This window comes from Onychomys torridus, chromosome 2 (assembly GCF_903995425.1).
Source record: "Onychomys torridus chromosome 2, mOncTor1.1, whole genome shotgun sequence".
Classification (NCBI taxonomy): domain Eukaryota; kingdom Metazoa; phylum Chordata; class Mammalia; order Rodentia; family Cricetidae; genus Onychomys; species Onychomys torridus.
In genome coordinates, this window is record NC_050444.1 from 116,732,156 (window position 1) to 116,758,245 (window position 26,090).

At 43.5% G+C, this 26,090-nt stretch overlaps 1 protein-coding gene and 1 non-coding gene across 2 annotated transcripts in view; both read left to right on the forward strand.

Moving 5' to 3' along the window:
* The window catches only part of Ror1 (receptor tyrosine kinase like orphan receptor 1), a 353,310-nt gene that overhangs the window by 45,438 nt on the left and 281,782 nt on the right, over window positions 1–26,090 (forward strand). The window lies entirely within an intron of this gene.
* On the forward strand, window positions 15,820–15,923 carry LOC118578975. Its single transcript, XR_004944354.1, has one exon. It is a non-coding gene; the product is annotated as a U6 spliceosomal RNA (small nuclear RNA).

Here is a 26,090-nt window from a genome sequence, read left to right on the forward strand (position 1 = left end):
TCACCAGCATCAATGGCCAGAGACCCTACACACAGAGGCACACTGTCACCTGCAGCAGTCAGTGGGGTTCTTTGCAGTGACAGCTAGCTAGTTACTCAGAGGAAAATAGGATTCTTGACTTGGCTGCAGAAAAGAATTTTAGGGCCAGCCAGTATGGAGCAGGGTCTAAAAAGAGGTCTCAACATAGATTTAAGCAGAAGGTTAATGGGCAGACTGTCAACATAGGATGGGATATCCCAATGTGGATAGGGGCTTTGTGGGAGAATAACCATTATCTTTTCAATAGCTACAGGTAGGATTTTGATGACTTCTGACATTACGTCTCAAAGGTGGTTAAAGACTCAAAGTGGGATCCTGGAGCCCTTCATGGTATGCCCAGGATAGGATTACAGCTTCTAAGCTAAAACCCTAGATCACAAGGCTACACTCAGGAACTATGGACATGCTTTTACTATAAATAACATTATCTTGCTCCTGAGACTCCCAGAAAGTTTCCAGTTTGCACTTGGAAAAGGAGTAAGGCTATCCTGGAAGGTCATATACATTTAGGTCCTAAGCTTGGTTCATTGACGTTTTAACATTCTTACTTGGAAAGGGATATTGTCTGTGTGTAGGTAACTCTCTCAGCAAATTTTGTCACTAGTGCTAGAGTTTGAGAGACTCCATTTGAACACTGGAGATAGGGACTTATCTCCCTTCCTGTGTCTGCTTAATCTTTCCTGTCTTTCTTTTCTGTCTTAGCTTGGTGGTTTATTTTTTAAATATAATATTTTAAGTACTTACTTGAAAATGTCATAAATGCATACCATGTATTTTGATCATATTCACTCTCTACTTCTCCCCCAACTCCTCCCAGATCTACTCCCTACCTCCCCATCCTCCTCACAACTTTATGTCCTCTTTTTTTTAAGTAATCTACTGAGTCCAAGTTGTGCTGCCAATATTATTCACAATAACCAGAGTGCAGTAGCAACAGAAACATCTGTGAGCTGATAAACAGAGTGTAAGTGTGGTGCATTCGTGTGGTAGGATGTGATTCAGGGTGGGCTATAATACAGACAGACTGTAAGTGCATTTTGTTGGGTGTCTGGGTCCTTTTATATTACATTTCTAACCTATTGAAATACCTGGCAGGAGAGGAAATTTTGGAGATGGGGGAAATGTTCTCAGAGGCGCCATGGTGATGGCTATGCACCACTAACTGTACACCAAAATAAAAATCACCAGGCCACACATTGTTGCCAAACTGTCCGGTGAAATTTACAGCACGGTATAATATTTAAGTATAGTCTTTGAAACTATTTTATTTCATTTTTAAGTTTGTAGCCCAGGCTAGCTTTGAACTCACTGAAGTCCCCTTGCCTCAGCCTTCCAAATGCTGGGATTACTAATATGCACCACCATACCAAGCCAAAACTGAATTTTTAGTAATGTATTATTCTTCCATGAGGATGTCCCATGTTTACCCTGTAACTTGAAGAAATACTTGTTTTTATTTTGTTTTCAGTTAAAAATCATGTTCAGGAGGTTTATTTAGGTTTGAGCCATTAGGTTAAACAAGGATTCTATGGCACAAATGTGCCTTTGAATGACCTTCACTCTGTGTCCAGCGTGGTGGACACTGCTTCCTCCCGAGTAAAAGACAGGTAGACCCAAGGAAATACAGGGCTCCACAGGGTAGAGGGATGGCATAGAAAGCAAGAGTGGCAGTCCTGGTTTCTCTAACACTGTAGACGACCAGGAGGACACCTGTCCCCCATCCCAGTCCTCACCATGTCCTTTCTCTCCTAGTATCGATGGGGAGTCAGTCAGAACCTTGTGGGGGTCTAAAGTGGTCATTACAGAAAGAATGCAAGATCCCACGAGATGGCAGTCCCAAGAAGAGGTTGGCCATGACGTGCTCTGTGAGCTGAAGCATCCCACTTAACGTTGGTAGTTGCTAGGGTGATAGGATTGACCAGAAACTAGATTTTGTGTTCTGAAATGCCAGGAGCAGAACTCATGGTTGGAAGACTTAGGCTGGAAACATTTCCAGAATTAATGACCAAGCATGTCTTGCTTACCTTTTATGAGGGAGCTGGGCCCTGATGGCAGTGGGGTGTAAACAGGGTAAAGCTGGATGGTTCTCCAGGTTTCCATGTTCTCTGATTCCCGCCAAGTTCCTGGCTTTCCTAGAATGCAGCCAGGAGCATCTGTACCCAGAGAACACAAAGGAGAGCTATGGAAACCAGGCTCATAAATGTTTTTTTCATTAGCTCCAGGCTCCTAGCCACCAATAAACTGTATACTTTTAAAAATCCTTCATTATTTTGTGAGTTAAAAAAATGTGCACACTCCTCTTATTCCTATGTTGGAGATTTTCTTAAAATGTTACTTATCAGGCATTTATCTGGTTAATTATCCCAAAAGGTAATAGTATTACAGCATTCTAATTTTTTTTTTTTTTTTTTTTTTTTTTTTTTTTTTTTGCATAAAGCAGAGCAGGGGGAAACTATTTAATAAAGTCGCTGTAACCTGAGACTGTTGGTGGTCTTGGGGGAACTGAAATCCAGGTTTGGTTGATACTGTGTAATGTGAATGCAATTAGTAGTGGTTTTTCTAAAGCAGAAGGAGATGTAGAAAAATAATGCGCAGCAAATTTAGGTTAGAGCTGGGAAGCTTATAAATCCTTGTTTTTGTTCTCATTACTTTAAGTAACAGGGAAGCCTTTGTCTTTATGACGTCATTTCCCTAGCACTAATACATTTTAAAACTGTTTTCTGTTAATTTCATATGTTTGATGAGAAGCCACAGCTCACCCCGCCTTGTGATGTGGCTGCTGGCATTGTTTACATGTGGAAGTCGACTCCTGGTTTGTCCCTTGGAAGCCCCAAGCTTCCTTTCTACCTGTTTCTTCCTTCAGGCAAAGGTCTGACGGAGCAGTTTCAAGGTATTGTCCTCCAGTATGCTAAAGAGTAAATCTACTTTCCATAGAGCACACTGTGTTTCAGAGCTTGTGATATCATCCTGGAAAAGTGAAAACAGAATGTGTGGGCACATTGTGAGGTCTTTAAGGACAGGGACTGTGTCTTGGTGGGTCATCCCTCTGTTCTTCTGACACATAGCAGGCAGGCAGGAGATGCTAGCTGTTTTCATTCTTATCTCCAGATAGGAGGTGCAAGCTCGCTTTCCCTTAGCTGTGTATATGGCCCTGCTGTTCTTTCTGGAACTTTCTGGGCCTTCTTCTGCTGGAGTATCTTGCTACATACCATCCGTTCTCCCTAAAGCCCTGGTACCTGCATAGATCATTTCTTCACCTCTATCTTTGTTCATATTATATCATCTTAGAGAGATGAAACCTTTCTCCCCCATCTGATAAACTGATATAATGTATAGAGTATATTTTATTCATTTATTTGATGCATTGTTTGTCTCCCACACTTCTAGAATGTAAGTTCCACAAGGTCAGGGATGTCTGTCTGATCTGGTAATTACCATGTGGTTAGAACACCATAGTTTTTGTAATTTGAGTTGATGAGAGAATATTTGTGCCATCATCTACTGGTCACAGGACCAGGGTAATGCATTCACTTTGGATCCTTTGCTTGATTTCCCATCTGCCTCAAAAGCAGGACCAGATCACATGAGCTGTTGCACGTTGAAACTCTTTGGTGAAATATGCTGTGTGAGTGCATTCATTCACTTATGCATTACCAAATACAGTCCCCACCATCACAGCACCTGACAACCAGGCAAATGCATGAGAGATTTGAGGAAAGTGAGCTAGGGGAGTATCTGAGAGGAATGTTGAATCTAGATCTGGGGACAGAAATCCAGAGGGCTTCTGGCAGGGGTGGAAAGAGGACATGGAGGCTGAGACATGGAGATGGAAACGGCATGATGAAACAGTGGGTGGCAGGCATGAAATGAGGGAATGAGGAATATAGCAAGTTCAGAGTCTGGGAGTGAGAACCCATGGGACGCTGGGGGACTGTCCATGTGGCAGGTGAAGGAGGAGCAGAAACAGGGCTTGCCGTGCTCCCTGGGGAGAGCAGTGTATGCTGGGGTTTAATTCTGAGGGCAGGTGCAGAGCTGTGAAGAACTTGATCAGACTCCCTGTGCAGTGACTGCCGGATGGAATAAGAGCTTTTTCTCCCTTGTGAAAGAGTGAGAAGAACATCAGCTTCCAGGAAGAGTTCCTGGAAAACAGTGAAAGGGGCTTCTAAAGTGAATCATCCAGCTTCAGAAGAGCCACTAAAATTCTCTTCGGTCTGTCTGAGCATCAGCACAGTGAGTTGAGAGACTAGAAGCTGGGTTATCTTCCACATGTAGCTCGTAGTGTGAGTAAGGGACCATGCAGTACTACACAGCCTAGACACCCTGGAAGAGTCGGGCGGGATCTACTCCGCTTCCAAGCCGGAAGAGGTGAGCATTTCTTCCTCTACTACCAATAGTGTTTCCGATGGTGGAGGAAAGCCCACAGACCTGCTCTGCGGCTGATCTATCAGCAACCATGTGGCACTGGGAATCACTTGCCTTCCCTCAGCCTCAGTTTCTCTTCCTAGAAAGTGGACTTCATCTTCTAGTGCTGTTAAGGCTCAATGAGCTAAAACAAAACAAAACAAAACAAAACAAAACAAAAACAAAAACAAAAAGCAAGCAAACAAACAAAAAACCCATTTGCTCTTTTACCATGGCATGTTTCCAACTTGAAAAAAAACGCTCTCAACCTTACTGATCGACCAGGGAGTTTGCTGATGTGAGTCTCAGGTATATTTCGGATCTGAAAACCACTAAATGAACTCAGCCAAAGTGAGGCACTTGGAAACTCAGATTCCCTCAGTTCACCAGCTGTGTTAGGTACCACACCTGCCCACATCTGGTTTCACCAGCCCCCTCCCACCGGCTCCCACTAATGACATGCTGCCCCCTTCTGATAGGCGCTTCACAAGTCTCTTTCAGGCTGATCTCAAGGCAAAGTGCCACTTTTGCAATTCCGTATCAGCCGCGGGACACGTGCGTGTGGAACCCTGACACTACTGTTCTTAGATTTCTGTCTTTTAAATTTTGTCTTGAGTGGTGTGTCCCACCCCTGTCCCCGCCATGAGCCCTGTGGTTTTTCATTGAACAGTTTTACCTAGCATGGTGTTTTCGGGGGCCTTGTATGTTCTAGCTGAACAGATTCCTTCTAAATCATCTCACACAATTCCTGGCACACAGTGACATGGTACCTGTTCTTCTGGTGCCTGCTGTTAGAACGCTTTTGGGACAACAACGGTCACAATCCAGGTATGTGCCTTAGAGAGCAAGCCAGGAAGAGGAGTGCTGGAGAACTTGGAGCAGAAGGGTTGCTCTGTGAGGGGAGGGTTCAGGCTCTCTGGACCCAGGGAGCTGCTCAGTACACCCCCACGGTATTGGTATTCTCGAGGGCTGTGTGTTCTCCAAGTAGGCGGTGATGGCTCTGGGTGGGGTACGGCTGGAGAGGAGTGCAGCTTGGGTTGCAAATTTTGACCTTTATGTGTTTGTTTACTTAGAGGTAGTATGCAAGCACAGATGCTACAGGGCTGACCAGAATTGATTCATATAGAATCAGCCCAATCTTTCCCAGCAATACATGGAGCTCTTTGCTGGCCACTATCTCTAGTAGTCTGAGAGGATAATTAGCCCAGGTGCATATTTTATCTATCTATCTATCTATCTATCTATCTATCTATCTATCTATCTATCTATCGCTGAGGATCGAACCCAGGGCCTTGTGCTTGCTAGGCAAGTGCTCTCTACCACTGAGCTAAATCCCAAAACCCCCTCCATGTGTGTATTTAGCACTGATTCCTTTTGTTACACCTTTGAACGCTGAACATGTAATGAGCATGCCTCGCACATGCTCCTTGCTCCAGCAAGCTTGGGATAGTGAACACACATCAGTACCTTCTATCTGTTCTCTTTTGTTTTCTTTTCTTCCAGCTCAGGGAAATTAATTTTCGATCTGGTTTTAATTTCTCTCCAGCATCATGAATCACGGTTGCCTTCCCACTAAACCCAGGACAGTAAGCCTTCGTGACACAGAAGATGCCTCCTTAGTCTTATTGGGACTAAGATATGTGAGCATCAAGAGGCCAAAGACATTTGAGAGTTCCCCAGTCACCCTCACATTGTTAGAATGATGTACTCTGAGCTTGCAAACCAGAGGTCTCTATGGGAAAACTGTTCCTGAATTCCTAGATACATTCAAAATGAATTACACCGAGTATCTTATTTTGTTTGTTTATGGATATTTAAGATTCTTGTTTTCTGTTTGATGTCACTATTAAGAATAGAGGAGGTTTAAACAAGTTTGATTTTGTTAGATTAGCCTCCCCTCTAATCATAGAAGGCACAGCGTTGTTTACACGCTAAGTTTTAACAAAACTATTAAAAACACTTAGCCAAATGCCCCCTGAAGCAGCAGCTGTCCTGTTCATGCATTAAAAAAAAAAAAAGTTTCTCTTTTCGTTTCTGTGAAAAAAAAAACATGTGGGAGCTAGGACTGCTTGAGGTTGATTTAAAAAAAAAAAAAAAAAGGAACCAAAACCCAAAATCGAGAGTCATTATGTTTCTTCCTTTAAGATGAGTTGCTCAGAGCCCCTCTCCTCCTATCTCTCTGTCTGGAAAATGTCCATAGTGTTCTCATTTGGGAGCTCAGATGCCTGCAACTTTTTGATGAGCTGGCAGGAACGTGTGGGTCTGTCAGTAGTAAGCAGGCTGGCACTGCCCTTACACAAGCCACTAGCCTGGCCAGTTTTGGTGGAAAATGCACCAATATTCTTTCCTTCTACTGTGCAGTCTGCAGAGATCAAGTCCTGTGGCAGTCAACATTGGCTATGACTTTCAGCCCAGGCTTCGCAGCCTTCACCTTCAGCCAAGTCTGTGGTTGCTTTGACCAGGGGTGCTGTCTGCTTAGCATCTTCTTTTTCTCCTTTTGCCCAGAAGGTTCAAACCTCAGCTCTGTTCTTCATTGGCTCTGGGATTCGGGGCAAGCCACCTCATCACTCTGAACTCTTGCCTACTCATTAGAACACACACACACACACACACACACACACACACACACACACACACACACATTGACAATCCTGTAGCAATCATCCCTGATTTCCAGGGCAGTTGTAAAGTATCTAGGGCAGCGCTACTGAGCACACTGGCAGAATCAGAACCACAGAGACCTCACCATCCTCCTCCTCTTAGAGCAGATTATAGTTCAGTTCCATTGACATGTCTCCAGGGTAGACAGATTAGCTGATCCAGCATGTGCCAGGCAGTGTAGCCCAGGGCCACAGAGATGAGTTGAGAGGAAAACCTCATCCACCTTCTCAGCTTCTCTCTAGTTTGTGTTCTCAATGAATGTTTTGAGACTGGCTATGTGCGCCAGTTCTTTGCCCTTTGGAAGGATACGGAGAAGGCTCTGACACTCATTTCTGTGTGGGTCACATGTTCCATGGTACACACTTTCCTGTGCAGTATGGATGGAAAGTACATGTAAGGCAGCCTTGACTTTGAGAGCCACATTGCAGTCCAGTTCATCAAAGGCTGATCTATGTGATGGGAAGAGAATGTGACTGGGTGTGAGCAGGCACTTGTGTGTGGCTAGGCTGCATTTTTCAAGTACACAGCCCTTGGAAGTTTGAGTTCTGTGAGGGTGGTGGAAGTGAGGGGGTGGGGGGGTGGAGTTCTTTCATTTATAGCTGAAGAAATGGAGTAGGGCTAGCTGAATCACTTTAGATAGCCATGAATACCCTTCCCTAACAGCTTTTCTGATAGAGTGACAAGTTGAAAATATATTCTCTGTTCTCAGTCCTATCACCTGAATAGGAGGGGAAGTTCTCTAATCTGAAAGAGTTGGTCGCTAGGTAGCACCAGAAGATGGAATTTAAGTTCTGCTCTTGCTTTTTGGAAGCTACCTCATTCCCTGCTCCTCCCAGTTCTATTAGACTTAGGTATGACGATATTTTATTTGTATGTTAATAAATAAAAGTGCCTGGGGGTCAGAGCCAATAACAAGCCAGTTAGCAGAAGTCTGGCAGTGGTAGCACACACCCTTAATCCCGATCACATGACAGGCAGATCTCTGTGTTCAAGGACACCACCAGCATGGAGACACACGCCTTTAATCTCAATATCAACCATAGAGACCTGGAGGTCTGTATAGACAGGCAGTGACAAGGAGGTCATGTGGTTGGGTTTACAACCAATGAGAAGGCAGAACAGAAAGTCAATAAAAAGACAGAGACACAGGAAGTAGGTCTTTTTCTCAGGGGAAGGGCAGCAGCAGCAGCGGGTGGTAATAAGGCGGTCTCAGCTTTTGGCTACTGCTCTCTGATCTCTGGACTTTTAACTCTGCATTTGGCTCTGTGTTTCTTATTTAATAAAACTGTTCAGAATTACATCTACACCCAGGACTGTAATGAGTCCACATCATAGGATTTGCCAGACAAAGTCAGGATTTATTTGAACTCAAAGACTCATTCCAAAGTCTAAGCCCTTGATATGGTACCCCAGCCATAGTTTACCTTCGCTGTGGTAGTTGAAGGCTGTTTGTAGAATGGGGCATGTATACTTCTACAGCAGTGCTTCTCAACCATCCTAATTCTTGGACCCTTTAATACAGTTTTTCCTCATGTTGTGGTGACCCCCAACTATAAAATTATTTTTGTTGCTACTTCATAACTGTTACTTTGCTATTGTTATGGATCATAATGTAAAAATCTGTGTTTTCTGCTAGTTTTCAGGGACCCCTGTAAAAAGGTTGTTTGACTCCCAAAGGGGTTGTGGCCCACAGGTTGAGAACTGGTTATATGAACCAATATGAAAATTGGTCTTTATAGGTGGTGGGATGCCAGGTGATCTAGAGAATACATAGGAAAAAGGTGGATCTCAAAACAGTTCTGCCCTCCCATACCAGCTTCTTAAAAGCGTCATGGTGGGACAGGAGGAGGCTCTGTACATAGTCTTGGGGATGAGAACCGAATCCAGAGGTCGCCAAAGGAAAGAGGGACATGCTAGTAGATTTCCCTCTCATCCACAACAAATTTGTGTAGACTTTCTATATTTGACACAATTCCAACTTGAAATTGATTTCTTGAAATCAGTGATACCTAATTGAAATAGCTTGAAATTCTAAAGGTATGCCTCATGGTCACACAAATAGCCCCTGCTCCCTCTGAGACTGCAGAGGCACCCGAATTTCTATCTTTCAAGTTTGTCTCATTCTCCTCTTTACAAAACCTTGAGTGTGGGGGTGAAGGAACTCCTGAGTGAATGTATGTTATTGATATGGGCTGGCCATGTTGAGGACCCTAGCCTCAGACAGAGGGATGGCAATGACTTCCCATGTATAGATGTTGATAGTGTATGCAGAAGATGCCCATCATATCTCTTCCCTCCACCTCCCCATATTATGTCCTGAACACTGTTCGCCTACAGAGATGACTCTATCAAGATTAGCTTGACCTCAATTCAATTCAACTGTACATCATAAACCCTGACTCCTTATTTATGTGTCTGCAATAACCATACCTCCTTGTTCAGCTGTATGCAATGACCCTACCTCTCTCTGTTCAACTCTATATAATGGATGCACTGAGCTTCAGGGTGCTGATGTTTCTCCCTTTGAAGGCCCAATCTACCCAAACCTAGCTTTTCTGTATATCTGTATGTCTGTTGGTTTGTTTTGTCTTCATATCTTTGCCTCTTCAGTCTGGTCCATCTCCGGAGCCATGCTAGATGTGGCCCTTGAGGGTTACATTAGCATTGCTGATGCCTCACAACCTTATAGAAGCACTTTATGAGGAAAGAGTGTGCAAGTGCACTTGGCATTGGCGACCTGCCTTGGGCAAGTGGCATGGAGCCTGGACCTCACTCCATTAAGCAATGGGAGCAAGCAGAATATTCCTGTGCCCACATAGATGGTGTGAAGCCCCCAGTTTCCAATTTTATTCTTTCACCATTGCATGGTCTGCCCATGACAGCCACAAGACAAATGTTGAGTGTGCCAGATTTGTTTTCATTTTGTATTACATATGAATTTGACCTCCACAGTAGGGCTGTGTTAATTTCCCAATGCTTTTCCAATCATTGTATTCTTTTTAAAAATATGCATACTATTATTCTTCTTGGGACTGTGTTATGACTGGTGTTTTGAAAGTGGTTAAAGGATTTCTGGTTGCATATGGAGTCATGTGTACGTGATACACATTCCCAGATGTAAACAGCTGCCGAAGCTCATTATATAGTTTGTGTAGCGCTACTCCAGCCCTTCTGCCAGACTTGATTCAACATTTCTGGCCAGTGGAGCCAGTTTTTTTTTTTTTTTTTTCTTTAAGAAAATCAGTTCTGGATGGTGTTTTCCACAAGGTAGCTTTCAGCTTGTCATGTTGATATTTGTGACTGACAGAAAGTATGTCTAGACTTTTGTGTGAGGTAAATTAATCTTCTGTCCCATTTGCATGGTAGCTAGTTCATTCAGGGATTGGTTACCTGCACTCTCCATTCAGGGTTTGACAGTTAGTTAGATATGTCTATAAAATAGGTAGTTGATGTCTCTAAAGAGATTTGAGTTGGAGAGGGAAGCTGAGTCTAAATTTGTAAGTGGTTCTGGGATTTCTTTTACCATTTATTAATTATAAAACTCGAGGACTAGTATAGAACCTGAAACAGTTACCATGGCCACGATGCACCCTCCACATGGATTTCCAGTTCCCAAAAGCCCAAGCAAACTTCCTGCTCCACCTATAGCTACTCTTCCTGTAAGGGTCACTCTCTTTCTCTTGTTTTGGGTCAGTCAAAGACTCGTTGATCCATTCTGGCCAGCTGAATGTGAACTTCATCTCTCAGACCAAATGCTCTATTCAATTGGATAACGGACCACAACATAAATAGAATTCCCCTAACAAAGTGGGGCTCTTCTGGAATGGTTTGGCAAAGGAAGGCCGACATCTCTTTCCCCTCCCCTTTCTTCTCTTCCCACTTCTTTCTCTATTAGTCTATCTGTGAAATAACTAGTCAAAATGTTCACAACATATAAGAAGTATAAGAAGGTGCTTTTGTGCAATGAACTTCTTTTAATATGTATTTGTGTATTTTATGTGTATGGTGTTTTGTCTGTATATGTGCACACCAAAAGTGGGCACTGGATCCCATGGGACTGTATAGAGTTATATACAGTTATCAAGTACATAGACTGCATAGATAGTTATATACAGTTAAAGTTGTGAGCCACCATGTAGGTGCTAAGGACCTCTAGAGGAGCAACCAGTGTTCTTAACCACTGAGACATCTCTGGATTTCAGTATGTGTTTCTTGTATGATATTGTTCCTGTTGGTTGTAGTTCCATCTTATCTAGGTTATTATCCCTTATTACTCCTGGACAATATTTGATAATCATTCCTATTGTATATAGCCTTGTATTAGGTTAGAACCTTCTTATTTAGACAAAAGGGGGAGATGTAGTGGGTAGCTGTTCCAGCTTTGACCTGGAAGTACTACCCCCATTGAGGCTTTGGTAACTGTTACACCTACAAGGAGGGGCTGAGATGGGAGCCCTTAAGACCTGAGATCCAGATGTCCCGGCTTTCTTGGTTCCTGGATCCTGGACCCTGGAGGTAGACCGAGCAGAGTCTTCCAGAGCAGAGTCTTCCAGAGAACACCGCTGTACTGTGCTACACCTCTCCCGGACCCTGTACCCTATCCCTTTACTTGTAAGTTACCCCACAAAAATAAACCTCCCTTTTAACTATGTGAAGTTGCCATAATACAACAGCCAATACACATTAGTTAAAAAACAAAAACAAAAACAAAACAAAAACAAAAAACAAAAAAAAACCAGAACAAAACCAAGGAACCGTTGCATCTGGGAGTTATGCATACTAAACTAAATCAATTAGTCAACACAATGGGAACTAGAGCTGGCAAATAGAGTGTTTCCTCTTTGCAGTAGCCTCCAAGCTTCACTTCTTAGCCCTTTGACTGGGAGTACATGAAGTTCATGTGTCTACCCCTGATGCACTGTGATTTTTGTCTTGCTTGAGAAGACATTAGATCTTCTCATTCAGTGTTTAGAATCTGTAAATAGTACCCTAGTCAATGGAGAAAAGCCTGTCCACTTGGTGTTTAGGTTTTTATGAATTATCCTTCTGAACAGATGGAAAGCAGTATCTGCAGTGGAGAGTGTGCCTTCCCCACAAACATATGCCATGAAACACACTCTTGGTTGCCTAGAGGAGACAGTCGAAGCTTGGGACTCTGAAAACACCTATCTTGGGTTTATTTCCCACTCTCCCAATTTTTGTTGGCTGGCTTTTGGTTTTCCATTTGGAAAATGGGAATAATGATCATACATTTATGTGCATGTAGAGGTGTATTAAATAAGTAAAAACCCAGTAGGAGCTTCATAGTGTTAATTACTGTTATTTCTGCTATGCTTGAAGTTTCTGAGTATTTTAAACCTTCAGTGACATTGATAATGCTCTTTCCTATCCCCTGGTAAGTGGCCTTTAATTTTTTCCATTAAAATATAATTCCATTATTTTCCCTTTTCTCTCTCCAACACCTTCCATATCCCACCCTTGCTCTCTTAAATTCATGGCCACTTTAAAAAAAAATAGTTGTTACATATATAGCTAATACATTCATTCATACATATATGTGTGTGTGTGCTTTCCTAAATATATAAATACAATTTGCTCAGTCTCTATACTATTTCAGGAATGATTACTTCGTATTGGATAACTAGTTGGAGGGCTCTTCCCTGGGGAATACTATTTTTTCCCACTGGTACATTCCTTAATTGCCTGTAGTTCTTTATCTAGGGTTGGAGCCTTGTGAGATTCACCCCTTCCGTGGTAGCACGTCTGTTGGTGGTCATCTTGTTTAGGCAGTCATATTGTTGAGACTTCATGGGTGTGGATCCCCTGACATATCCAGGAGACACAATGTCACAGCCACTTTCCTGTTCCTCTCGTTCTTACGGTCATTCTTTCTCTTCTTCCACGATGTCCCTGAGCCTTGAGCTCAGGAGTTGTGTTGTGATGTATCATTTGGGCTGGGCAGCACACAGTCACTTGCTCTCTGCATTCTGATCAGTTGTGGCTTTCTACAATGGTCCCCATCTGTTGTGAAGAGAATTCTCTTCGTCGAGGAGTGAGAGTTGCACTTACCTGTGGGTAGAAAGGATAAATATTTAGAATACAGTTAGGAATTAATGCTGGTTTAGTCAAGTGGAAGCTCTAGGTCCTCCAAGATACCTGTGATCACACTAGCCCCGAGTGGTTGGGTAGCTTTTCCAGACCAAGCATGATTTCCCTCTTGCTGAGTGGGTCCAATTAGAGAGCTGTTGGTTACTGCCAAGATATGAGTATCACTATGGTACTCTTGGAGATGCTGCACCATCCTGGTCGCTGTTGTGGTTCACAGATGTCATAGCTGTGCAGGAGGACTATTTGTACTTCCCCCCTTTGGAACTTTGCTTGGTGCCATCTAGCATCATAAAAGCTAGTTCTCAGAAAGAGGCTTTCAGGTCAGATCCAGCTCAAATCCTCTCCCTTCTGTGTCTGAAGTCTATGGTGTCTTCAGCAACAGGGACTTCCCTTCAAGCCCTGGGGAGCCATGAAAGGCATCGGCAGAGACCTATCGTGATTTAGGAGTCTCTTGGACCTCCCTGACTAGCAACTCAGTAGGGGACTTTACGTGCCTGGTGTGGAGGGTTTGTTAGTCAGTGGGTCTTGGGGAAACCATTGTCACTGGATATAAAAATCTCACTTAAACCAGATACTCATATATAGTTTATATATTCATATGTGACTATATATAGACTTATATGTATTATCTGTAATTTTAGGTAAATAGATAATACGACTCCTTATGACATTTTTCAGACATCCTTGTTAGCTCCTCCTTTTCTCTCCTGTGTTGACCGACCCTCTATATCCTAATTACACCCTCCCCATTTTCTCCAACTTCCTCCTTCAAATTACTTCTACCCTGTGATTTCCTCCTATTGTCCCCTTCACCCCATTGTTCTACTTTTCTGGCCTTGGCCATCGCTCCAGGTTCTATATACTCACAACTGACCATATGGAGTTAGGAGACAAAGATAAGAGATGCCATGTGACATATACTTGTCTCTCTGGGATCAGGTTTTACTATTATCCCTAGCTGACCAGGCTGGCTTTGAACTCATAGAGGTCCACCTGCTTCTGCCTTCTAAATGTTGAGATTAAATGCATGTGCTACTACTCTAACTGGCTCATGAATAATTACTGTTCATGAGTAATTAATTCTTCCCTGGCTGGCTTCTGCTGGTTGTGATGAATGAGTCCCCACTTTTTGCAGGAGGTGCCAGTGCTCCATTACAAAGCCTGGCTTCATCTGTTTATGAGTATGCATTTTTGAATTGATCTGTTTATAATGAGGAAGTAGAAAGTTATAGAGGTTGACTGATTTGCTGAAGATACTGAATTTGCTAATTAGAGACGAAGGAACTAAGCTCCAGGCTGACGTTTTGGCCATCACTCTGATTTGGCAATTCCTTTAAGGAAATGTTAACAGGTTTAGGTCCCTTAGAGCTTTCAGTTTTTAGTTAATTTAGTGGATACTTTGTTGTTTTTGAATGAATGAATGACTGTAGATAATAGAACTTTTACAAGACACTCTGCAGTACTGCTTTTTGAACAAACTTGAAATTATGATCCTTGGACCACATTCTGCTTCTGTATTGCATGTTAGGGAATGAGAAACCTGAAATCATTTGTGTATGGAACTGACAGAGCCATGTGACACTGATGCTAGGAAGTCTGGGTTAGCATTAGACAGGTAATGGTGAATCAGCTTTAGTTTAAACAACAGCTCCGGCAAAGTCTAGATGTGTTTCTGGCTTTTGATTGACAGCTATATATTTAGTGTATCCCTTGCGATAACTGTTCTACTGGGTGTGATGATGCTTCTTTTGAATTCTCTGTCCTGGGCTTAGTGAGGGTCTAACAAACCATCCAATCTCATGGTTTCAAACACTTGTGATGTCAATAACTTCTGTGGCTGTACCTTTAATCCAGCCTTCTTTTAGATTGCATCATCAAGTTTTATGCTTCATAGATGGCCATTTCCCAGCAGCCTCTGCTCTTCTATCTTGCATCATAGATTCCATCTCAGTGGTGCAACACAACCCTCCTCTCCCGCTGCCCCCCCTCCACTCAGACCAAAGACCTGAAATCCCTTTGTTTCCTTTCTTCCTCTGCTTTCTACATTTTGCCTGTCTCTAAGCCTGCTGATTTGGTTTTGCTCTTAAATATTGTCAAGATTGTGAAGAAATTGAGACTTTTTATTCACACCAAACTAGTTGGTCTCATGGATGCTGGCAGCCACAACAGGCAGCAGAGAAATGCCAACTGCTTGCTTCTCTGTGACTCAGTTCCCAGAGAGTTATGGAGAGAGCTGGTGCCTGCCACTTATACATGCACTGTCTTGTGTTACACAAGAAGCCTGAGCTTAAGAACCAAATACTGCATCTTGGTGCTTTGTCTTCTCTTCACAGGAAAACCATTCTCCCAAAGCTATTCTCCATAAAAACATCTTTGGAAAGATAGTCTGAACCCAAGGCAGCTAGCATGATGCTCATGAGCTGTGCAGACCTAACACCTCTTCCTCAGCCTGCTGGACCAGGCTGTCAATAGGACTACTTTGGTAACTTCTAACAGATCTTTTAACTCTAGTTGGATTTCCCTTCATTTCTACTCTCTCTATCTTGTGGGAGTGGGCTCTGGGGACACAAATTTGAGTTGACTTCCCTCCTATTTGAAGTCATTTCTTAGGCCCTTTTCACGAGCACATACAATAAAGTTGGAATGATACCCAAAAGATTAGCATGGCCCTTGCATGAAGATACATGCAAGTATGTGAAGAATTCTGCATGTTTTGTTTTTTTTTTTTAATATCATACTACATAGATACCTACAAACCGTGTTTATTAAGGCACTTTCACAGCAACCCAAGTACAGAATCAGCCCAGGTGCATGGATAAAGTAAATGTGATGTGATGTGGTAATAATAGTAGTGTGTGCGTGTGTAAGTAAAATGGAGTTGCATTCAGTTATATGGTAGAATTAAATTATGGTGTCTGTAAGGAAATGGGTGGAACTAGAGATTCTCTGGTTAAGCATAATAATCCAGATTCACAAATATTCTGTTTTTTTTTTCAGGTATTAAAATGTGTGTGTGTGTATGTATGTGTGTGTGTATGTGTAGATATATGTGTGCATGTGTGTATATATGTGTATGTGTGTGTGTGTGAGAGACATGGAAGTAGAAGGGGGCTATTGGAGGTGAATAAGGCCACTGATGGGAGCGGGGAGGCAATGTTGAGAGAAAAAATAAATATTGGCTGTGTTCTCCTGCAGAATCTAGATTTAGATATATATGTGATATGAGGGCAAAGCAAGAACTTTTGGGTGAGGAGAAGATCAAGAAGGCCAGTGGGGTGGAGAGTGTGAGCTAAGGATGTGATGATCCATGGACGTGAAATCACAGTGAAGCCCACTGTTTTATATGCTGACTAAAAACAATGATGAAAACGCATCTGGGTTTGGTGGCAGACATGTTTAATCTCAGCACTTAGGACGCAAGGGCAGGACAATCTGTGTTGGTTCAAGCCCAGCCTGGCTATGGAGCAAGGATTACATAGCAAAATCAGGCCAGCCCAGGCCAGCCAGGGCTACAAAGCAAAGTCCTGTTTAAAAACTAACAAATAAAAACCCATTAAACAAATGAACTAACTGCCTTCTCATTGTTTATGGGCAGATTCCAAGCCCCTTGGGCTAACTACAAAGGAGATTTTAGACCAGTTCCTTGGTCTTTCTAGCCTTTGGAGGCAGCTTCCGCAGTAGTTTGGTTACTGTCCATGGAATTGAGGTAACAGAGCCTACATCATGGGGTGTGTGTGAGGACTCACTCAGCTCCCACAGAGTTGGCCATCAGTGAATGCTGGCTGTTCTGGGCCTCCCCAGTTTTGGACTCACATTATAACATCTGGGCACATGGGTTTCCTGTCCCTTTTCACTATACACACTGATGCCTTTGTCCCTGCCATCCACTGTTTCTGAGTGTCCCCTATCGCCAGGTTAGGCTGCTTTTCCGAGTCCTCTTCTCCTTCCCTTGGCTGTGCTAGATGCAATGGACTGGATGACTAGACAGCACGGGGCTGTTGACATCTGGTCATGAGTCCGTTTCTGCTGTTGGACCGTCAACTTCCTGAGGGTGGTGGCAGCTTTACTCTGTCTCACTGGGATGTAATATGTTTTGCAAAAGATGATACATGAACACAAAAATAAGGGGAGTTCCTAGTCTGCTGGGGTATTTGAGTCGTGGAGGCAGTCTGTATAGGTTGGTAATAGGTAAGGGAATCCGGGTTCATGTTGGGGGCAGGGATGTGAATTAAGCACCTCAGAAGCCCAGGGAAGTGATCTTACAGAGTGTGGCTTAGGGGTCTGTTCAAAGTCACCTTTTCAGTGAAAGACAGCAGCTCATTCTATGTGACCGTAATCATTCCCTCCTCTGAAAGAAGCCATTGCCCTCCGCCTCCTTGTAAGAATTCCAGAATACAATGAAGCCCCTGTTACCTGGTGGGGAGGGGCAATGGAGCTTCTTTTTAATTAACTTGTCTCTATAGCAAAAAGTGACTTTATCCCTCTTCTGTAGTCTCCTGGTTCTCCAAGGCCTGGCTCGAATCACTGCCCCGACTCTCCCGCCTCCTTGGGGCATCTCACATCAGAAGTTATTTCGTCTGAGTCTAATTCCTTATTTGAGATGGAAGCTCTTCGGGGATTTGTATTTTCTTCTGAATTGTTGATCATTGTGCTTTTGAGTTGAGAAGGCTGGCCACATACTGTAAGTAAGCACTAACTGGCTGGAAGTCTCCACATTAACACCTACACCTTCCGAGGAAGTCCCAATGACCTCCGGGGGTCTTGCCTCCCCCTGCAGCTGCTCATTGCATTTTATTAAGCACCACATACATTAAGAATAAGAAAGCTGGAAGTTGGAGCTATGACCTAATGCTAGTGGCTGTTGGTATCTTTATCTTTTTCTTTCTTTTTCTTTTCTTTTTAAATCACATCTCTGGCAATCTGCTACATCCCTCTGAATGTTAATACTTACTAGAAAGGATGCTGAGGATCCCCTTTAGCCCACAGTTTTTCCTTGTTTCTTTGCCACTCTGCCTCTCTTTTTTGTATTTATGTATGTATTATTTGTGCTGGGATTGAAGCCAGATCCTTCTTCCCTCATGCTAAGCAAGGGCTCTACTGCTGAGCACTCCCAGCCCCTTCCGGCTCTTTCTTGATTGATTCGTCTTTGTAGACTGGCACCTGGGTTCTGATCGTGGACACTGAGGATGATCTTCATACTGAGTTCTAATGCTGCCTCATACCTGTGGTCTACCCAGTGTGTGTGCTCCTTTTAGGCGCTTGAAAATCAGATGACAGGACGTTTATCAGCACTCCACAGAGGAGGGGTTTAGTCTAGACATGTGATTTCTAGAAGATCACAAAGTCCCGAAGCTGCAACTTGGTCATTATGTCCAACCCCCTCTGGAGAATGTGAAGTTGCCATCTCACTCCATGACGCTCCCCTAGTCTCCCAGGCCCGCCTGGAACAGTGCTTTTCAGGGGTTGTGTTACATTAGCTTCAGTCCTACACTATTCTTCTGAGGGCCCCCAAACCCACTCCCCTGTGGAGGGGCATGTGCGGGAGAGGGAGCACGAAGGAGTGAGAGAGCACACAGACTGAGACGCTGTGGGCTTTGCTTTCCTGTGGTGATGAGGTGACTGAGACCTCATATCTGTTGTCAAACCCCATCTCCCAGTACCAGGCTTGTTTCTGCTAAGCCCAGGGACCTTTTCTTTGTAATTCCTGTCAGATTTCCTCACAGCCACCTGCACAGGCTCAGTCAGTCTCTCTCTCTCTCTCTCTGGCTTGCTCTCAAAGCCATGAGTCTGTTCTTTGTGTACTCCCTGTTCTTGATAACCCTTTCTAGGATTTAATGTCATTAAAGATGCTATTCATCAGCCTGTCTTTGTGTGAGATGTCTGGGAGGGCAAACAGGCAGCTAGAAGTAACCATGTTCTTCCCAGCCAGTTGCAGGGTAGCTGGGGTGGGGGGAATTCAACTGAAGGACATTCCTACCATTACTTGGCAAAGAAAGAGCCACCGAGATTACTGGAATAATCCTGGCTTCTGACCTGGATTTATCAGCCGAATCTAGGGCCTCATGATTGGAAAGTACCTGAAAACCAGCTGTTCTACTTTGAAACTCGAAGGAAGCATGGTAGTAGATGAAGGAAATAATTTAAGGTTTCAGAATGCTAAGACTTCCAGGGGCTTGAGACAAGACACATAGCCTTGCTCTCCATTAACTGGGGCAAGAACGGATGTCTACACACACACACACACACACACACACACACACACACACACACACACACACACGCAAGCAGCACACAGTCTCATTGTAAGTGACTCTTCACTGATGTACTGACTATAGCCTCAGGAGGGTGACCTGGCAGAGGAATTCTCACCCATCAGTTACTAGAGTGCATCTGTAGATTCACCTGGTCACAAGGAAAACTCCCGCTGTACTGTCCAAGCTGGCTTCCCAGGTCTCGGGTCAAAACCTCCAACTGGTATTCCATTGTCCTCAGTGTCTTGTGTGTCTTCAACTTGAGCAGTGGCAGCTGCCTCTTGAGTGGCAGGGGTAAGGTGACTAGAGAGCAGAGGAAGAGCAAAGGAATGGAGTGAGGGGCTGGGATGGATGAGCTGGATTTCCTCCTTGAGGTTATGCCTTTGGAGAGGGTTTTAATTGTGCAGTGGGGACATGACTTGGGGTCTCTACCCTTGTGAAGAAAGAGTCCTGTTCTCCTTTCCATGCTCCTACACCATATTCCACCCAGAGGCTGTTACACATTCTTCATGCTGTGACCCAGCTTGGTGTGGTCAGTTTACTTGCCTGCTAGTCTTCAAGTGTAAGCCTGCATAGTAAGCTAGGAGTATCAGGTAGGCCAAGAGATTCCCGCGTGCTAAGTGCCCGTCAGAAGTCCTGGGCTAGAGGACATGGATGGAGCTTCACGTGCCTGACAATGCAACAAAACCCCTTTGTCTTCCCTACAAGGCTGGAGTGAGTTAATCCTCCCTCGGTTGAAAGGCTCAGTACGTTAGCAACTTGATAATTAGAATTCTAATATGTGAATTCCAGCCGTCAAGGGGCCATGGTAACTAAAATATGAAAATCCAGCTGCAGTGGTTCTGTTACTATACCCCTTTGCAGACTTTCTCATACATCTCTGAGGCCTTCATTCGGACTACTCACCATAGGTCCAAAGTCCCATGGTTAGACAGTGTGTGTTATGTGGAGAAACAAAAGATGGTGTCTTCGAGTCCTTCCAGGGGTACGAGTTATGGAAAGGACAGCCTTTGAGTTCCCACTTTGTGTTCCTCATGACTAAAAGCAATGCTTGGGAGGGGAGATGGTTTGAGGGGCTACCTGCTGAAACGGGCATCAGCTTGAGTTTCGGGATTTATCTAAGTCGTGCGGCAGTCTGGGAAAGTGGCTGCTCATTGCCTTCTGTGGTTACTAAAGGGGTCACTTCATCACGGGGCCTTTGGATCTGCATTTAATGGCTTCAGCAGTTGGTTTTGATTTCTGACTTGGTATGGCCACCTTATTAAAAGAAAAAAAAGAGGAGACCCTGATGGGCAGGAAAAGGCATCTTCAGCCCAGAAGCAGAGCCCAGGTATTTTCCAGCTCGCTTCTGAGAGAGGCAGACCAAGAAGTAAGAGCCAGTTACGTGAGAAGCTTCTGTGTGCTGAGTGGAGGCAGCTCCTTTTGAACTGTCCCAGGGACTCTTGGGACATGGTCCTTTTAATTGAGAGGATATTTTGGAAGAAACTCAGGATTATATTAAAAAGTGTATGTATTTACTTATTTGCTGTGTGTATGATGCACAGGTACAATGAGCATGTGGCATCCAGGAATGGTCCTGCCCTTCCTCTGTGGGGTCCAGGGATCGAACTCAGATTGTCAGGGCTCTATAGCAAGTGCTTGAACCCACTGAACCATCCTGTTGCTCCCCCCAGATTCTATAAAAGTAAATAAATATTTTAATAACAAAAAAGAAATCAACAAATACCTGTTTCATTTAAGATAGTGGAGGCCTTCAAGACTTGCTCCTTTTTCTTCTGAAAGTATTTAACACCAGTTGGGGGCTTTGATTACTAACCTTTAATGATGGGTGCCATGCATCCTATTTTCTTCTTCCTTTTAATCCAGTCCACTTGAATATTTGTGAAGAACTAATAAAGGCAAAGGCTTAATTTCACTAAGTCTTACAATGGTGAAGATTTAAACCACCGTGGGAGTTTCTGGCTATCACACATTGCATTCTAGCATTCTCTACGCAATTCAGTTCATGGGCAACCTCCACTCAGGAAGATATGGCAGCTGAGCATCGTAATGCATAGGAAAGGTAGGAAAATGTGGCACTCTATGTGGGAGGCTCAGAGGAATGTTTTCATATACGGAACTTCCTAGTCTTTCCCCTTGTATTTCAAGCTGATAGCAATGTCCTGCTGCTGTTCTGAAGAAATAGTGGCTCCTTAGCTGAATAGAAAGGGCAAAGCGTTCCGTTCCTGACTCCAAAACAAAGAGCAGATACTGGATGTTAGGAATAGGAAAGTCTTGTCCATCTGTTTTCAGGGTTTGTTAATGAGCTCTTTAAGAAGCCTTCCATGGATGCACAGATATTTGGAAGTAGTTCTAATTTTACATTGCTAATGGTACTTGCTTTCCCCACTTTTATTAGAAGAACCAGTTTATTGGTTCACTGTTCATTTGCTAGCTCATTTATTCATTCATTCATTCATTCATCATTTAAGTTACTATTTTCATCCAGTTGCTGTACTGGACAAGAGGATACAGAGGTGACTGCAAAGCCACACAATGTGTTAAAATGTCCCCAACCACACTGGACCTTTTATTTTCCAGACAGATTTATGGCTTTGCCACCCTGATAAATGTTCTGTCTTCAAAAAATTGAACTCTTTAGGTATGCAGAAATAAACACAAAAATGTCAGAGCCCGTTCAGATCCAAGCCTTCTGTGTTTTTTTTCCTCTTTAGACAATCTTTCAACTTAATTTGATATCTTCTCATCCCTGTGTGTGTGTGTGTGTGTGTGTGTGTGTGTGTGTGTGTGTTCTTGTGTGCATATAAACCCACTACCATTACACACCATTTCTCTGCCATTTCAAAGCTTTATATCGGGGATTAATATACCCAACACATCCTTCCATATCTTGCTTTTTCCCTTCAGTATTATGTTTTTGATATTTATATTAATTTAGGGTCTATGTTTTAATCCTGGAAATTGTTTTACTTGCTGTGGAATAGCTTTGCTATTGTAAGGCCATATCACCATTATAAACCATTCTTTATTTTTTTCTTGTATTATAAAACAGTGCTGCACAAAAGGTTTTGTAACAGTATATGGTTTTATCTCTAGCTAAAATCAGAATAGAGAATGCATATCTTTGGCTAGTATCGATATTTGTGAACTGTCCTCTGAGGGTCTTGATCCACTGTGAATGATTTTCTGCAGCAGATGAGCTCCTATTGCTATGTCCTCTCTACAGCTTATGGTGTCAGATAAATTTAGAAGTTTTTGCTTATTGAATGGGTGTGGAATGACCAATTGAAATTTGTATGTATAAAGATAGACCAAAAGGCTAAGAGAGAGAGAGAGAGAGAGAGAGAGAGAGAGAGAGAGAGAGAGAGAGATATGTTTTCCTCTTTTCCTACACTAGCTCTATGGTAGGGCAGGTCTGAGTGGCTGGCTGGCTGAGTAGCCATCCTCATCAAATTCTAGTGATGATTCAGCCAGCCTGTTATGCGTTTGTGGCTCAGAACACATTATGCACCGTTCTAAGGGAAGTGTTCCAAACTCACAGGACTGAGGAGGCAGATGGCCGGGGGATGAATGGCGGGAGACAGGATCCCAAATTTCTAGTGAATTCATTGTGTTGGTGAAAGAATCGAGGGCCCTAGGTCTGCAGTCAAGCTGAGACTGCTGATGCTCCCCTCGGGCATTAGTGTCCACCTCTATAAAATGAGCTGTTGCATCAGACACCCCTCCATGTTCTGATTTTCTGTCTCCCATTTCAGCACTCCATGTTTCTTTCTTTCTTTTTTTTTTTTTTTTTTTTGAGCTGAGGATCGAACCCAGGGCCTTGTACTTGCTAGGCAAGCACTCTACCACTGAGCTAAATCCCCAACTCAGCACTCCATGTTTCTATGTGGTACTGTCCCTTGGTGCTTCAAAAGGTTTTGAACTATGAATACTCAGTTTATCTCGAGGACAGAGGAGGTCTATGCAGAAGCAACCACTCAGCAAAGAACAGTTCAACATGTGAAGAAAATCCACTTTGGAGCTTCAGTCTATGTTAAATGTGTGTATAAACGGAGCAGCGTCACTCAGGCATAAAGACGATGGGAGATTAATAATACACGGACTGTAGGTGATTATCCCATATTTCTGTTTTCCAAATTTTCCTTAATAGCCGTGTAGTAATAGTCTTGAAATAAAATAATAAGCATATGCAAACCATTATAAGTTCATCTGGTAGGAAAAAAGGAATAAGACTTATACAAAACACATGCGAGGGAAGGGGGACACCTGTAAATGAAGTGGTTTTTAGTGATTTCTCAGCAGAGCCCTCTAATCCTTCCCGTGGTGAAGGTTGGCATGTGGCATGTGCCTTTGTGTTGCTATTGGAAGACTCAGAGAGGATAGAGGACGGCTAATCTGGCTTCCTGCATAAAAGCAGTAGCAAACCACAAAGCAGAGCAACCGAGTTTCTCTTACTAGATTTAAAGCCCAGACTAGGTGGAAAGAGAAAAAGCTAGAGAGATTTTTAACCATTAGGTCATGCACTCATCCCATTCCAGGTCCGAGGAATCCATACTGTGTGTCGGGGAATTGTGGTGATATCTGTGTCCCCCAATGAAAGTTTATCTGAGGATCAGAGGAAAAAGCCAGCCACTATATTAGACATAGAAGTCAGGCAATGGTAGCACACGCCTTTAATCCCATCATTTGGGAGGCAGGGATCTGCCTGGATGTCTGTGAGTTCAAGGCCACACTGGGAACTGAGCCAGGAGAGGTGGTACACGTCTTAAATGCCAACACTAGTTAATTATGGAGGTCTGGAGGTCTGTACAGACAGACAGGAAGTGACAGAGCTAGGCAGGAAGAGGAAGTGATGTAGCTGGACAGACAGAGCAAATGAGATAGCAGAACAGAAAGGCATATTGGCGTGGGTATAGAGAAAGTAGGTCTCTTTGGAAGCTGTGGAGTTGGTGAGGTTTGGTTAGCTCTGGCTTCTTCTATTCCTCCGATCTCTCAGGCTTTAACCCCAATTTCTGGCTCCGAGTTTTTTTGTTTTTATTTAATAAGACCTTTTAAGATTCATGTTAAAGCTAATAATGGAGGTGGGAGGGGCCATACAACCTACCGTACACTGAGCACCAGAGACGGAGAGTTTTCCCTCATTCTGGACCAGCTGTAGAGAGGAGAAATAACTGGGTGCAGATAGCTGATCAGTATGCTTCATACAGGCATTTATCAATGCCACCTGGTTTTCCCTGAAGTCTGTTTCCTCATGTGGAGCATCATGTGTGTGTGCCCTTGAATGCCAGGCTTTTCCAGAGCTGGCTATGCTCTCTCTGGAGTGCTTCCTTCAGCAGCCTGCTCCCTCTTTCATGAGGCAGCCCTTCAGATCCCTCAAGGCAATTCTTGTGGCTAAGCCTCATGTCTCTCCTTTTACCCATCCTTTCTGGAGAGCCTGCAGAGGTATTTTTATCCACAGAAGCCTGGCAGAATTTGGTCGTATTTAGACTCATACTGAGTTTGTCCAGATGTGCCAGTATTTTTATAGGTGATATAAATTAATTCTCTGGCGGAGGTGGGGGTGGGGGTGGGAACTGGGGTGGGTATTGGCTAGCGCAAACCCATTACTTTGGTATGGAAGGTAAAGGAATGTGAAAACACACAAGGTCATTTTCACCAGGTAAGGGTAGTTGTTGATGATATAAAGCCCACTTTCAGGACAAATCCTCAGCATAACAGGTCAAACTACCACATGCTTTAACCAAGAGAGACTCAGGTTGACACTTGTAGTGGCACCCAGCCTTTTCTTAAGTACTTTGCAGAGGCAGAGGAAAATATAATACACTTTTGTATTTGTGTTTGCAGCATAAGGTCGTGGATAGTAGAAGGGTACCATCATCATTGTGAGCCAAGTTTACATTTATGTAAAGGTGTAGACTCTTTAGGAGATGAACTTTGAAAATAGAGTGTCCTAGCAATGCTGGTATACTTTCCCGCCCCACATGTGTATCTGTGTCAGAGTTCTTTTGGAAAAGCAGAGTTCAAATGATGACCAGTCTGATTGCATCATAAGACAGCAATAAGAATATAGTCTCCCCACATCACAGCCACAGAGTGTGGCAATCACTGCTGCTAAGGTTTTGAACTCCTTGGTATGCCTGGCAATGTGCTTTACACTGGTGATACCATAGACTTGATGGCTTGGGAAGTAGGTGCCCCTATTAGCCCCATTCCAGAGCATGCCTGGTGACAGAGCAGAGGCTTGTCATGCCCTGCTCCATCCCTGTTTCTGTTCTGACTACAACAGACTCCATATTCAACATTAAACAGAACCTGGGGGTCATAGTAAGGGGTCTTTATAAACAAGCGTGCATGAACATTTCCTAATATGTTTTAACCAAAGCTGTTAAACCAAGGATTTATCAAGGATCCATTTCCAAAGCCAAATATACTTCTTGTTTCCTATATTGTTCCCTCTAAGAGATGGATGATGGAGTTGGATTACATCTCGAGATCGCCAGATTCCCAGAGGCAAGGTAACTTAATTTTAACTAGCGCTTCTGCTAAGTCCTCTGTGGCAGCAGCCCACTGCTTCACTCTCCCCAGATCTCAGTATTCCCATCTATAAAATGTGAGGAATGGACTCTGAGC